General features: G+C 53.3%; 1 protein-coding gene and 1 long non-coding RNA gene across 4 annotated transcripts in view; one reads left to right on the top strand and one right to left on the bottom strand.

Annotated features, from left to right (window-relative positions):
• The window catches only part of Zmiz1 (zinc finger MIZ-type containing 1), a 209,786-nt gene extending 201,398 nt beyond the window's left edge, over positions 1–8,388 (bottom strand). For 2 of the 3 annotated variants that reach the window (XM_031360908.1, XM_031360909.1), the window contains exon 1: positions 8,025–8,388. The gene's annotated coding sequence lies outside the window, so the exon portion shown is untranslated. The remainder of the gene's footprint in view (positions 1–8,024) is intronic. The other variant, XM_031360910.1, reaches the window with a different exon arrangement.
• LOC116084099 lies at positions 8,210–9,819 on the top strand. Its single transcript, XR_004116039.1, has 3 exons — positions 8,210–8,318; positions 8,933–9,098; positions 9,770–9,819. It is a non-coding gene; the product is annotated as an uncharacterized LOC116084099 (long non-coding RNA).
• The last annotated feature ends 5,881 nt before the right edge of the window (positions 9,820–15,700 follow it).

Raw genomic sequence — 15,700 nt, 5'->3', positions numbered from 1 at the left:
TTAGACCATACAGACATACAGACTCACACACACACACACCTAGACCATACAGACCATACAGACATACAGGCTCACACACCCACACCCACACACACACACACACACCTAGACATACAGACTCACACACACACACCTAGACCATACAGACCATACAGACATACAGACTCACACACACCTAAACCATATAGACCATACAGACTCACACACACACACACACACACACATACACACACACACCTAGACCATACAGACATACAGATTCACACACACACACCTAGGCCATATAGACATACAGACTCACACACACACACCTAGACCATACAGACCATACAGACATACAGACTCACACACACACACACACACACACACACACACACACACCTAGACCATACAGACCATACAGACATACAGACTCACATACATACACAGACACACACATATACCCACACATATATACACTCACACATACACACAGAGTAGAGTGGGAGGGATGGGGGGGATTCAGCAAATGGTTTTAAATGTGTAAACAATAGCAACTTGAGTGATACACAATCCGCCAGCCTCTCCCCAGTTTCCTGGCTGTGATAGCCTGCTGTAAGAAAGCCATCTTGGTGGACCAAGGGCCTGTCCCTGAACCCCTCTGGGTTTGGAATTTGCCCATGTGCCACCCAAGAATTCAAATAGAGCCTCCTTGCACTTCCAAACACCAGGAGAGAAAGGCAAGACTCTCGGGAGAGTCCCTCGTTCTGCCTGTTCCTGGGCTAAGCTGCATGCCCACTGTTGAAATGGTGTTCTGAGCTTCTCACTGGCCCAGCTGGGGTCAAGGTCCACCTAGGGTGCAGGGTGAGGGATTGGGCAGGAGCCTTGAGGACAGAGCAAAGTCCAGACAATTGGATCCCGAGCCAGGTCCCTTTTTCCTCCAGCAGCTGTAGCCTGGACCTGACACAGGTGACTCTTAGGGTGGAGCCAGCAGGTTCCAACCCTACTTCCTTGTCCAGAGAGAAACCAACAGCAAACAGACAAGCCATCAGCCATACAAGCTCAAAGTCAGCATGGAAATGGGTTGGGGGACCGGAGGGGAGGAAAACTTGGTGCCTAAGAGCTTGGACTCTTTCAAGAGGAACTTGATTTGATTTTCTCACATCAGCATTCCATTCTTAACCAATAGACATATCCACACATACACTCACTCAAGCTTGTGTACTATAAGAGGTTTAGAGACTGTCCTTAAAACAAATTCAAGGGTCACCCCTTCCCTCCCTCAGTCCAGCTAGGCTCCTGAGCTAGATTACAAACAGCCTTTATTGAGGTGTACTAAAGACTGGCCAGCAGTAGATGTTCAGTAGATGTCTAATGAACTCATGAACTACCAGAGCCCAGGTTCTGGGTTTAGTTTAGCTCTGCATACTGCTAACTTTGAGTGAAGTTAATCATTACTTTCTAAGGCTCCATTTTCCTGGACTAGAAAAAGACAGACAGTCCCCTAACTCTATAGGCTTAGAAGTTCAAAGCCCAGAGAAAGGGGTTCTGAGGTAGAAGGAGTATTTCTTCCTATGACCCACAGCTAAGATATAGGGTGTCTTTTTGGGATTAGGGGAAGCCTCTAGGCAGGGAAGGGTTCTGCAGACCACAGAGGAATCCCTTATTGTGAGCCGTTTTTACTCAATGTCAGATGCCAGACACCCCAAAGGAATTTTGGACAAGGAGCCATTGAAAGTACAAGAGTCCTATTCTGACAGTCTCACCATCAGTGGCCTGGCCATGTCCTGGTCTGCATAGAGTTTGACAAGCATGGGGGAAAAAACTGATGAACAAAAGAATCGAACTCCCCAATATTTTAGGGCAAGGGACAGAGGCAGGCAGAATGAGTGTGGGTGCACATCTGCATGTGTGCTGGAGGGGAAGAGAATAAAGCATGTGGACCCACCAATAGGGGAACAGGCCCATCCCTCAAACCCTGTTTCTGGGGACAAGTGTCTCAAGAAGGTTCATAGCCCTGGAGAGTCAGAGCCTGCTCTAATGGCCCCAAGAATAAGCCATTCTAGTTATTGAAGCCCCCTGTCACTCACTCCATGTCACTCTAGCCTCAGCTTCCCCACTGGTTCTGACAAGGATTTGACCTAGGAAAACTTTGGAAAGACATATCTGTTCTGACAGCTTGCGATGCATCCATGCTATAGAAAAACACTCCCCCAGCCCCAACACACACCACCATCACCACCCAAGAGACCTGGAAAGGCAGTTCCTATCTCCAACCTGCCGTCTAGGGCTAGGGCTGGGCAAAGCTGAGTCTCCACACACCGTCTGTCTTCAACAGCCTGCCACGGCCAAAACCTTGAAGTGGTTACAATTACAGCCAGGCTAACAGGATTAGGGGAGCGTTGAAATCTAAGAAATCTAATTAGCTCAGACACCCCGGGCCTCCCCCAGCACAATCCTGTAGTAACCCTGGCAGCTGGGCCTAATGGGAGGGGCAGGCTTTGGGCCCTCGGGGCTACAGTCATTACCTGCACAGGTGTGCCAGGCCAGGCCAGGTCAGACTTCCTGGGAAGGTATCCTCTCAGCCTGCCCACATACCCAGTGCCTACAATCCTACCAGCCAAAGTGGGTTTCAAAAAGTGGCAGTCAATTAGGCTCCAGATGACCAGATGCAAGGGTGGTAGCCATGGGGGAGGGGAGGGAGAATCCAGGGACCCTAAAGGGCAGCCACCCTACATAGTGTAGGAGACTGACTCAGCCAGAGGAGGGGCAGTTTGAGTCACACTCTGTATCTATAGAAACATAGCAGCAGGGGGACAATCTTGCTTCCTCCTCCAGGGCCAGGCAGAGCTGGAGCTGGTGCATTCCTACACCTAGGCAGGCAGGCAGGCAGCATCTGAGGTTCAGTGTAAGCTCTAGATGAGAGAGAGAGAGGGAAGGAGGGAGGGAGGGAGGGATGGAAGGAGGGAGAAACAGAGAGAGAGAGAGAGGCTGCTAGGGGTATAGACCTTATATAGCCAGATGTGGGGAAGCCCACCTGTGACCCTTCCTGGAAACAGCTGCTGTTTCTGCTCATTCTCTCACTCCCACCCCTGGGGCCCACACAGGTTTTTGTGGCACATGCCAGCCTAGTTGAGACTTATTGCTCAATGCACTGTGATGGAGGGATCCGTAAGGCCTGGAGCTGAGTCCTGGCTTAGGCACAAGCTCTTGGCCTCTCTTTGAGCTTTAGTTTCCTTCTCTGTTAAATGAAAGTAATTCCGTATAGTAGCTGACACTGTTGTTAATGGGATCAAACAAGTTTGAATAAACAATCCTAGATAGACTGTACCAGGCAAAGGAAGGGGCTCTGGCCACGCCCTTTCTCATGTGCACATGGCAGGCAGCCAGAGGCTGGTGGGTAATTATTTATTTGGACTGGTCTTTCTGCCCTTGCTGGACAAAAGCTCCTAAGAGTGTCTTGCATAGCTCTAGGTCTCGTGGGCCACGGTCTTCGCTCTGTAGATTCTCATTAAACACATGAATAGTCAATCCTGGGTCCCTGACCTGACCCTACCCTCATTACGCAGCTCCTCCCAGGTCAAATGCATTCAAGGGAAGAAAGTGTCAAGAGGCAAGCCTGGTACCCTAGAGCCAATGGAAGAGAACCTCTTGGGCAGACCCTTCCCTGCATTTCTCTCATCTCAGTAAGGCTGGAAACAGCCATTGGAAAGGGGCTCCCCAGCCCTCATGTACATATATCATTACATTATGATGTGATAGACACATGTCCTACAGGACTCGGACCTCCTGGTCATTAAGGGAGAATCAGTCTGTAGTTGGGAGAGGCCAAAGCATCTTAAGCCCAAAGTCAGGATTCATCAGGGGGTGTGGCTTTCCAGAAGGCATGTAACTAACTCACAGCCATCCAGTGAGTATAGATACTGCCTGAAGGTGCTGAGCACCCTATCACAGAAAGCAAGCAAGCTGAGGCTGGCTGAGCAGTCAGCTGTAAGCTATCAGGCAGGTAAGGGTAATGGAGCAACCTCTGGAAAAGGTTTCCAGCAACCCTTACCCCAATCCTGCCTTAGACCTATTCTGGAACCAGAGTCTGCCTAACTTTCAGGATGAAGACTCAAATGTTTGTATCTGCCTAATCTTTCCAGCAACCACGTGGGATGATAGGAGTTCTGAGTTTGAGCCCATTTTACAAATCACGAGACTGAGGCCCAGCAGAGTGATCTCCTGGCCCACACAGCTAGCAAGCCACAGCCATCTAGCATGGTTTTCTTTCCCCCCCGTCTAGTGTCTATGGTAGGTTTGCTGTGTGTTGCCTCCCTGAGGGAGGGCCTAACCTCAGACTCATGGCTGGAGCTTCCAGGCCAGGCTTCATGCCCTCAGGCAGGCTAGCACAACCCCAGCTTCAGGGTATCTTCAGAACAAAGACCCCCACCCCCCAATCCCCAGAGAGGGCTTGGGTAGAGGCCACTGTGTCCTGCTGAGAGGATCCAGCGGTCACCAGGAGAAACTGCAGCCACGGGGTCAGGGTCAGGGGTAATTAGGGCAGCAGCCTTTGTTATCTACACAAAACCCTAGGAATCTCATAAAGATGCAAGAGAGGCAGGGGCCTGGCAAGGACCCACGGGAGCAGTTATGAATGAAAATTTATAGGATCCAGTCACTATCCGGCAAGCCCTACTTGCTGGTATCATGCCACCATACTCACAGATGTTTCCCCAAATTACCTTGCTGCTGCACAGATTTCTAACAACATTTTACCCTAAGACTTGGGTCAAAACTACCCAATGAACCTGGGGCTGGAGCTAGGTATCCAAGCTTACTACACAGGGCCCTCTTGCCCCCAGACTCCGAGGACATATACAAACTTCAAGTTTGTGGATCTTCTCAGTTGGGTCCTTCCAGCTTCTGGTAGGAGAACCTGTGGACAACTGTGCCATGCTGGGTCATCTAAACAGTAGCTAGGGATGAAAATGTGGGATTGCTGTGGTTAGGGAAGTGTTACACACACACACACACACACACACACACACACACACACGAGGTGTTGGGGCCAAACCCCAGTTTCTAGGTCTTTCTTCATTTGCCCTGGATCCCTCCCCCGACTTTTCCTTAGAATGAAGAAAAAAAAAAGAACATTTTGTCTCCACAAAGAAGCCAGCAGCCATTTCTGCACAGACAAGGCTATTTATTCAAACTTTTTTTCCTAAGTCCAGTCCCCTCTGTGAGCCTGTGAACAGTACTCAGAAAGTGGTACAACAGCAGCTCTAGTCTTGGAAACTCTATAGCTCCTCCCCCAGCCCCCGTCACCAAGTTCCCAAGTCTAAACTTCTGATTCATATGAGAAAACTAGGTCTCCTAACCGTGTGACTCGGGGCCAGTGATGCTTCTGTCCTTTGGAGTAAAACAAAACAGCCAAAACCATAAAACTCAGAGGACAACACCATCTCCCTCCAAAAGCACTCCTCGCTGCACACGCTCCTAGGCAGAGAGATAGGGCTTTCAATGTGTCTTTTGTTTGATGCTGGTGTTTCCACATCCTCTTCTTGAAGAGGGAAAGGTCAGCACAAGGCTCCCGGGTGTTCACAAGCCCTCTGCCTCTGCTCAGGGGCCAGGAATTCCCCCTTCTTTGGACCTCTTAAAATAAAAAAAAAAACCCAGCCCGGATAAGAAAGGCCATGAGCTTGCTCCCCCATCTAAACTTCCCAAATAGCTCACAGGCAACTCTTCCATACTCCTGTCACCATGCAAGCATAGAAAGGCAGGCCGGAATTCACCAGCAGCCAAGTCGCCTGTTTCTCCAGCCCCAGTCACCATCCCTTTATCTGTACCTTCAAAAAAACAATAATAAGCAAAACCAGGCACCTCTGGGAACAGCCTCTGGCCTCCTGCCCTGCCCTGTGCAACCAGCCTGTCCTCACACCCACGAGGGAGGGAGGAGACTGCACTAGTTAACCCTCTGGTCTACCAGGCCCAGTTCCCAGGTTGCAGCAGAGGCAAACTGTTGCTCAAGAAAACCATTGGCACCAGGAGTCAGCTGGAGCCAATGGTTCTCTATGTAGCGCCAAAGCAGGGGCTTCCACAGGCACAGCCCACAGACCGCCCTTCCAAATCCGGGGGGGCGAGTTATGGGGGGGGCTGGTCCCCACTGTCCATGCCCGGGGCTGTCCACCCACAGGGCTCCAAATGTCCCTGGCAGTGCAGAGAGGAGGGAAAGGCTGGCCGAGCGGTGCACTCACCCCGCCAGCCCAGCCGCCAGCCAGCTTCTTGGAGATCTCAGAGAGAACATTTGTTTGGGCTGCCAAGTTAAATCTTCCTCCCTCATGTCAGGGCATTGGAAAAGCAGTCAGGGGAAAGGGGAAGGGGGAGAGCGGGGGGGGGGGGGGGGGGGGGGGGGGGGGGGGGGGGAAGGAGCCGCGGGAAGGAGGGCGGGAGAAAGCGAGCGAGCAATCCAGGCGGGCAGGCTCCGAGCCCCAGTTACTCTTAGCACTGCCAGCCCAAGAAGCTGCAGCTCCCGGGGCAGACGTTGACCGAGCTCTCGGCAATGAAGCAGAGATCTGGCCGCCGGGGCTTCCAGGGCTCCCCGGTCGGGTGCGGGATGCCAGGCTCCTTGAGCCCGGGCTGTGGGAGAGGCCATTCACCCAGCTCCGGGCTGGAAGCACAAGGTGGAACTGTAAACCAGAGAAAGGAAAAGTTTTCGGCAGGTAGAGGGAAGGGCAGAGGAGCCGAGCCGATCCGCTGTCCCCGGGGGAGGGTGGAGGGCTCAGGCCCGCAGTCCTGGCGCGCTCCCGTCCGCTTGCCCTCCCGCCCGGGTTGTTTACATTCCTGGAGTGTCTTTTAAACCCGAGGCTGTGGCCGGCTCCTGGCCTTCTCCCGCGGCTTCGGGGCAGTCTCCCGTGAAAATCTGCTGGCGCACAATGGCCGGGAGAGGAGGCCGCCCCTCTCCCGCGCCCCCACCGCTCCAGGGCGGGGAGCCTGCCCTCTGCACCGCGCCCTCTCCCCGCCTGGCCAGCTTCCTGGACAGATGTCCCTGGCCAGGGGGCGACGCGCTCCCGCAGCCTGCACCGCGACACCGAGGCCGTGCTCCCCACTGTTTTCTCCCTGGCTCTGACGCCAGGAATGTGAACCAAGCTTTCAGAGCTTTCCCTCCCACAATCCGGACCCAGCTTCAGCTCCGGCCCGGCCCCTCAATCTCCTCCCGGGTCGGCCTCCCACTCCCCCGGGGCCACCGCCGCCGGAGACAGAGAGGAAGAAAGAACACGGGGAAATTACTTTCGTATTTGCAACGCGCGCGCGCACACACAGACACATCTTCCCCTTGGGCTCGCCTCCCGACTGGGGCAGCCCCGGCCAGGCGTTGGCCTGAAAGCCCCTTCGGCTTCCGAAGCCCGAACGAGAATCCTGGACAGGTCTCCTCAACGTGTCCTGCTTCAGCCACGCGCCGCGTTTCCCTGGGCTATTCTCCCCCAAAACAACTTAACCGCGCCCCCATCTCCCATGTACAAAAGTGTGTTCTCCATAGAAATTCGGAGGCACAACTTAACACCACCAACCCTTGCCACCCTAGAACCCAGCGCCTTCCAGGCGGTTCTCCTACGCACACAGGAGCACAACTTCACATCTTTCCAAAAGAGGCAAGGGAGATGCAGCCAGTCCTTCCCGGGTCCTCTCCTCCCTCCTCCGAATTCGTATCCCGGCCGGCCCCCGACAGTTCCGAGCGACGGCTGGGAGGCGCGCCGGCAGGAGGCGGGCACCGAGTCCGCGCGCACAACCGCACCGGCGCCCAGTACACCCAAAGACCCCCGGGTCCCCGCGCTCATCCGGAGCTGCTCTACACAAGCAGGGCGCTCGCTGGTGGCCAGAGCCTCCGCCCCCGGCGGCCAAAGCAGCGCTCCGAGCCCGCACGGCTGGCTTTTCTCGCCTGGCCAGAGCTAAACCTTTAAGCGGAAAGCCCTAGTATAGTACCCGGCGCTCGCACCCGGACGATCCACCGGGAGCGGGTGGAAGCCTCGGTTCTAACCGGAGCTTGGCTCTGTCCCCAAACTTACCGGGCGCTGCGAGCACCACTGCCACCGCTGGAGGACGCGCCGCCGCCACCGCCGTGTAGGGCAGACTGGAGCCGGGAGAAGCGCAGCGAGAGCGCGGAAATCCACTCGGCTCCGACTCCGGCTCCGGCTCCCCAACGGCCGGGGCTAGGGTCAGCGCGCTGCGCGGGCGCTGCTCGCTTGCTCTGCAGCCCGATCGCTGCTCGCCTGGCCGGCTGCTTGCTCTCCCGGGCGCCCGCCGCCACCGCTCTCTTTTTTAATGTCCACAGACAGTGAAAAGGAACTCGGCGTTAGGGGGTGAGTAAGTGAATCAACTCGCCCGGAGCCGAGCAAGTTGAAGTGTCAGATTACATTGGCTATTCTATTTCCAAAGGGCCCCGCGCCGCCGGCCTCCCGCAAAAGCCGGCACGGAGTAACAGCGGGAGCGGAGTGCCGCGCCTCTGGCGCGCAGCTCTGGTTGCCTTGGTTCGCTCTCCATCTGCGCGCTCGCTGCGCTCTCCCTTTCCCTTTCCTTTCCTTTCCGCCTCTCTCCTTTCCCTTCTTTTCCTCCCTTTCTTCTCAGTTCCCAGGTCTCAGCTCTCTTGCGGACCCTGTTAGGCACCGCGCCACCCTCACCCTCCTATGCCGCTTGTTCACTCTCGTTCCTCCTCTCGCCTCTCTTCGCTGCTCTTGAACGCCACCCTCCCCGCATCCCATAAGTTTGGAGCGAGGAGACTGATGTGCCTAGGAAGGGACCACATTGGTAGGAGCAAAATTACTACCAGAAGGCGTACCCTGCTTCCTGCTGGTCCCCTGCAGGAGTGCACGGAGGCCTCAGGTGTTGTCAGCTAACTGAATTGGGGTGACTGGGTTGCTAATGAGACACCGTGTGCGGAGCTTCCTTGGAGACTTTGGGATTATTCCTAAAACAGGGCGACAGAGAGAGGGTAAGAGGACCCTAGCCTTCACTACTACGGGTGACGTAGGGGAAGCTGAAGCGCGCCTCCATTGACATCTTGAGAAGGAGCGAGAGGTGCAGAGGGAACCAGAAGTCTCCACTGCTACTTGAAGTTAAGAGCAAGAAAGCCTTAGAGCCTGGTAGGGAGCGCCTGGGGCGCTGTGAGCCGAGCGCTCCCGCTTCGCGGAGGTGGAAATAACCCAACCCAGCTCACTGTCCAGGGCTGGGCTCCACTCTCTGTAGTGGCGAAGGGCAGTCACGAAGCGCTTCAGTGCGTCCACTCGCGGGGGTTCCCTTCGTCGATTGGCCCCCAAATGTATCCAAGTGCGCACTCCCTTTGGCTCACGTCCATTGCCACTCACACAGAAACTCCTACACAAACGGCACACAGGTTTGCGCCTACCTTCCAGCACGGCACGCATACTTCTCATAGCACGCATGACCCCTCTACACACTTGTACATAGACTCTCCATGCCCGTGCACCTGGAGTCATACAAGTATACACACAAATGTACACCCTCCCCGGTACGTTTAAAAAAACAAAACACGAGGCATTCTCCCGTTCACTACATCTCACATTCACGTACACATACTACACATGTTCCCCTTACTCTTCTGCATCCCTTCCTCAACCCCACCCGCCTCCCGATTAGAGGTACTCTAGTCCTAAAGATGTTTAGCGTCTAGGCTGGACACGCGCGCGCGCGCGCGTGCACACGCATTCCCCTTCAGAACAGGAGGGGGAGGCTTGGGTCTGAGCCCGCTAGGGGCTCCAGGTGTGGAGATAAATCCGTGCTCCGCTTTTTGCAGGCAGCCACGGTGTCGGAGGCGAGGCGAGGAAGGGAGCTGGAATAACAAAGGCAAGTTGGGAAGAGCGCAAGGGGGCGCAGCCCGGGCCGGGCCGCGGGGGGAGCCCTGCACTGCCGGGTCGTCGGAGGCTGCTTGGCCGCCAGCCGGGGGAACCGGAGGTGGGGAGGAAAGGTGGGGGGAGAGGGGCGGAGCTGCCGCGTGACGTCAGAGAACAATGACACCGCTGGGGGCGGGCTCGGGCAGGCAAACCGGGCGGGGGTCTTTCTTAGGGCCTGGGGCGGGCGGATGAAGTCTTGGCCTCGCCAAGGCGGCAGTTTGATTGACGAGGTCCGCATGGGAGCGCAGCCGTGCCACGCAGACTCTTGAGTCCTGAGCCTCTTGGGTGGTGATCATAGCGCACCGCGGGCCAACAGGGGAGCCAACCGGAGAGCTCTCCCACCACACACCACAGACCCCCAGTTTAGAATATCCTTCAGAGGGCTGGCTGATCTGACCTCGGCTTGAACTCCTTCAGGGCCAGAGAGATCACTCCCTCCATCACCAAGACAAGAAGGCAAAATGCCTTTGCTATTCTCAAAGCTGTAACTGTCTGGCAGCCCAGAACTCAGCCTGGAATTCCTGAGGGCAGATTGCAGTTCAGGTCCACAGGGACTTGGGGCAAGGGTGTCTGGGTGCGGGGAAGCTACCTTTCCCGAGGCAAATTCTGACTCCTGCTGCTATGGGGTGCGGGTGGGGGTGGGGTGGGGCTGTGCTCATTTCTGGCCTCAGTCCTCGGACCTGTCACACAGGATGAACTGTTAGCAACTTGCTCCACTACAGGTGGCAGCTGAGTATCCCCGGGGAAAGTGGGTGGCATGAAATCACTTCCAGACCTCTAGGGACACTGAAATGGCCGGGTCCCAGTACATTTCCAAGAAGAAGAAGAAGAAGAAAAAGAAAAGAAGAAGAAGAAGAAGAAGAAGAAGAAGAAGAAGAAGAAGAAGAAGAAGAAGAAGAAGAAGAAGAAGAGGAGGAGGAGGAGGACGAGGAGGAGGAGGAGGAGGAGGAGGAGGTGGAAGAAGAAGAAGAAGAAGAAGAAGAAGAAGAAGAAGAAGAAGAAGAAGAAGAAGAAGAAGAAGAGGAGGAGGAGGAAGGCGGCCTCCTTCCACCCCAGCCCAGCCTATGGGTGGCCCAGGTTGGGGAGGGTAGTCTGAGAAATCCTGGAAAGCTGGACTTGAAAGATGAGAAATCAGTTTGCTGAAGGCACCACAGGCATCCTGCTCGAAGTCACAGCATTGGCACACCCAGGAGGCCACCTCCATCCTCAGCCTAAGCCTCTATCAGCCTTAAGATGGGAGAATAGACCCAACCAACACTAGGGCCAGTTCCTATTCCCTTGATGACTACTAAGTCAGGGCACTCAGCTCTGTGGGTCTTTCTCCAAATCTGTAGGTAACCTGAGCTAGTCACCTCCAGGAAGTGGAGAGAATGGTGACCTCTGGTGAACATTCATGTTCAAAAGCTCCTGTCCAGAAGCCCCACCCCCTTTACATCTCACGCATTTATTTATTTGAGGGTAGGGATGTACATGAAGGTCAGAGGACAACGTTGGGGAATCAGTTCTCTCTTTCCACCAATGTGGGTCCTAGGGATTGAACTCGGGTCCTCAGCTTTGGCAGCCTTTACCAATGATGAGCCATCTTGCTGGTCCCCAACCCCTTATTTCTAGCCTACATGTACATCTGGCAATTCAGAAGGAGCTGCAGAGGGTAGAGGAGTCTAGCGGGACAGAGTCCATGTTGCTTTCAGCCTTCTCCACCCACCAAGCATGACATCCTGAGGGCAATAAAGATGAGAAATCACACTCAGGCCTCTTCTGAGGACACATGCCCCAAGCATTGGGATTCCCAGGCTCTTTTTTATCTCTGTTTCTCTGCTCAAGAGGTTACTGGGCCAGTTGACTCCCTCTGGAGTCCTAGAAGGGATGACTTATTTAGTGCCTACTGTGTGCTGAGTGAGGACATCATGACATTCACTTACTACCTGTAGTTAGGGACATTATTGTCCCCTCCAAAGGAAAGTGAACTGTAAATAATGTCCACATGCTGCTCAGGCCCTCATTAACACGGCTTCTTGTTAGCCAACCACTCTGCATTTTTATTCAGAAATTCTGTGTAGCCCTAGGCAAGTTGTTCTCCCTTTCTTGGGCCCTCTCTAAACTGAAGGCTAGGACTCATAACACTGGTCAAGCCTGGATGTTTGTCTAGTCCCTGAGTTCCCCATCTCAGCTTCAGCAGCAGTAGGGCCTTGACTGAAACAGAGAGATGGAAAGTATCCTTTGTCTGGTCAATTCCGGTTCCTGGATTCTCCCTGGCTCAAAAGGCAGCTTCTGTAGCCACCAGAGTGTGGGCTGTGCAATGCAGGCTCAGCTTACATTCATCTTTCCAGCAGGTTTAAGTGCCTCTACTTTCCTACCCTGATGGAATCATCAGGACTGAGGTGGGGCCTGAGCCTGAATCCCAAGAAGCAGGAAGTCCAAGAGGGAGGCAGTGATGGGAGGATCTATGCAGCATGAAGTGAGGATGGCCTCTGGACCTGGCTGCCATCGGTGGGCTGAGGCAGGAACAGGCCTAAAGGTGCCTGTTCCTGCCTCTCTGCTCTGGAGCCAAAAGGCATGTGAAATGTATTCACCACTCCCTCTCCTTCTGTGGCTCCAACCTGGTATCCCCAGGCTGATGGAAGAGCACAGAGGCTGCCTGGATGCTCTGGGGTAGGATTCCAGGTCCGGCTGCTCAGGTCCCCTGAGCTCATCTCATTACCAGCGATGATACAGATGAGGTGACCTTTGAAGTGCTTCAGGGGAAGATGTAACCACCTGCTAGAAATGGATCTCTGTCTGTCTAAGCCCTTCCTGGACAGTGAATAATGGGAGCATAATTAGTCTTTACCTGTGGTTGACCAGAAACCTTTGGGTCCTGCCTAGGTCTGTACCTATATTTCTTAGGAGTAGATAGTTGATCTAACATAAAAAGCCTGTACCCTCTAGCACAGAACCTCTATGGTCCAGCTAGATCCTTCTCCCTTTTCTGAACACTAGAAAACCGATGTGCCAGAGGAAGATTCCCAGTACTATGACCATCTAGGACTCATTTGTATTGGTTTCCTGGGAGGCTGGGGGCACGCACGTTGAGATAAGGTCTTGCCATATAGCCCATACTGGCCTTTGAATTCAAAGAGTTCTGCATTGGTCGAATGCTGGAATTACAGCTGTGAGCCATCATAGGTCCAGCTAGGATGTGTCATCTTGTCTTGTCATTCTCTGTTCCTTACCATGGCACTTCGATGGGTGACTAAGATGAGCCACAGAGGGAGGCCGTGGTTTTCCCTGGGCCACAGGCCTGGGAAGTACAGAGAAAGCCTGAAAGGTGGGCCACTTCCTGCAGCAGCACCCTCTCCCTACAGCTAGATCTTCGCCAAGCAGCAGGCTGGAGCTGGTATGTGAAGGACAACTGAGGAGATGAACTCAGCATGCCAAGGGCAGAGCACAGTGGCTTCCTGCCTCCATCCTGCAACACCTTCACCCTGTAAAAGAGCTCAGGCCTGATGTTCATGTATGCGCACTTTGCATACTCTCTTGCCCTAACCTGTCTTACTGCTCTTCATGCTTGGTGGCTTTCAGGAGAGCCACCATCAGATGCAGACAACTCCTTGCATGCTTTAGCACAAGCTTCTTTTGTCTCCTAAGACACACCCATTCCAGCCTTCTAGTCCATATCTGCAGCCACCTGCTCAGGAGCCTGCTCTGATAATATCACCAGCCAAGATGTCTATGTCATCTCCATCCCTGAATGCTGCCAGACTGCCTCCATATCCGTGTGACCATAGCGAGTACCTGTTAAGTTCCTGCTATGGACCAGGTCCTCAGTAGTTCGAACTCTGGTCCTCACCTGAGTTGAGGACTAGTACTAATGGCTCCATTTTATTGATAAGAAAACTGAGGCCCTGGAAATCTCAGTTGCCAGTGTAACATCTCATGGTGGAGAGCTCTTTGGTACCCAATGCTTTTTGGTACCTCTAGGGGTGAAATGGTTCATTGCTCTATCATTGCTATCACCCAGGAAGTTGACAAGCAGTAAGTACAGTGGCGATACAGGGGCACACATGGAGAGAGACCAGGCTCTCAGGGAGGACTGCCCAAATCAGATGCCATTTTTTAGGTTTAGGGAAGAAAATTCACTGCTGTTGGACAGGTGCCTGGAAGGCAAGCTCTCATGGAAGCTGTAGAAAAGCTTATGAAGGTAGAACATGGATCTGCACAAGATCACACGGAGAACAGATAGTATCTGGGCTCCCAAAGTGACAGGAATTCCTGCACTTTGCAACCTGCCTTGGAGCTTCTTCAACCGTGTTCTTTATGAAGGACACATGGTCCCAGAGGCCTTGAGGATGCTGAGTTGTTCAGTGAGTGGCTCTAGTTCTTTTCCCCCTCCATTAAAATGAAAGAGAAGAAAGAAAAGAACCCGAAGAATTATTCCTAGCTGTGGCTGGTGCCAACCAAAACCAGAATCCCGTTGCATAAGATAGATGGAGTAGGAGCTAACCACCCAGAGACCAGGTAGCCCCTCACACTATCAAGCAAGGTCTGTGGGTACCTCTGTGGGTGCTGCAAAGGTCTCTCTTTTAGGACATCACTTTAAACACTGGTTTAATTCCAGGGTGAACATGGCGGGGATTTCCTACTACCCCCAAGAAGGAAAGCCATCTGCAGGGGTAGAGGAATGGGAACCTAGAGGCACATCAGTCAACTCTCTGAAGAGACAGCCACCCATTTGCTTATTGGAGAGGGCTCACCAAGACTCCACAGCCATCACCTTCTGTTTACATCTCTTTTGAGAATTCCCTCTTGCACCTGAACTTTGACATTTCCAGACCATGAACAAGTCTGACTGACTCAGGTTACCCCACTGATCAGCCCTGCAAGAGCAACATTCTGGTCACTGGCCAGGGTCTAAGAGGAAGCTGCTACCAGAACTGGCTTCCTAAGCTCCCTTCTCCCCTGGGAAAAGCACTTCTGAGTTTGTAAAGAGCACTTTCTGTCCTGTGGAAGTGCCACAACAGCCTCAGGAAGCAGGCAGATTGTACAACCCACTTTGTGCAAGAAGAAGAAGGAGGAGGACTAGAAGGAGGAGGAGGAGAAGGAAGAAGAAGAAGAAGAAGAAGAAGAAGAAGAAGAAGAAGAAGAAGAAGAAGAAGAAGAAGAAGAAGAAGAAGAAGAAGAAGAAGAAAAAGAAAAAGATCACACATATAGGGGGTGGGGCAGGGTCTTATCAGGATTTGAACACTGATCACTTAATTCCATGTCACCAACCCAGGTGATGTTTCAAAAGATGCCACTTCTAGCCCCAGATGTTGCCAGGAGACAGGATCTTAGAGACTTTGGTTCATTCAACAAATAATTATTGGCTAGAAGCTGTGTCAAACACTAAGTTCTAGGGATCCAATAAAGAGGAGACAGATGGAATCCATGCTGCCACCATCTATCTGATAATTCTGATAGAGGAAACCAGCTAAACAGGCCCCGTGCAGACAGGCCTGTTCCCAGAGGTTCAGCCCATGTGCCCCAGAAGGAGCCCAGGGCCTGGGGCCCAGAGACTTGTGTTCTCACCCTGGTTTTGTGTCTTCCTGACATCCATAAACACATAGCTTCTCCCATGGTTTCTAGGTCCTTGGCCTACTCCCACCTTCTAGGTCAAGTGGTTAATGATTTCCTGGCAGGAGTAATTATCCTGGTACAGTGTTTTCTTAAACCCAACTTTCCATGGGCACTTGAAGGCAGAGAGGGGCTTCTTGGGTCATCTGACTTGAGCCCCTCACTAAGCAAGAACATCTTAGCCTCATTTTCCTAGGATGTACCAGTCTCTCTCTCTCTCTCTCTCTCTCTCTCTCTCTCTC

The sequence above is a fragment of the Mastomys coucha genome, unplaced genomic scaffold (assembly GCF_008632895.1).
Source record: "Mastomys coucha isolate ucsf_1 unplaced genomic scaffold, UCSF_Mcou_1 pScaffold9, whole genome shotgun sequence".
Lineage (NCBI taxonomy): Eukaryota > Metazoa > Chordata > Mammalia > Rodentia > Muridae > Mastomys > Mastomys coucha.
Note: the sequence above shows the minus strand (reverse complement) of the source record. Positions and strands in the feature narration are given on the sequence as shown.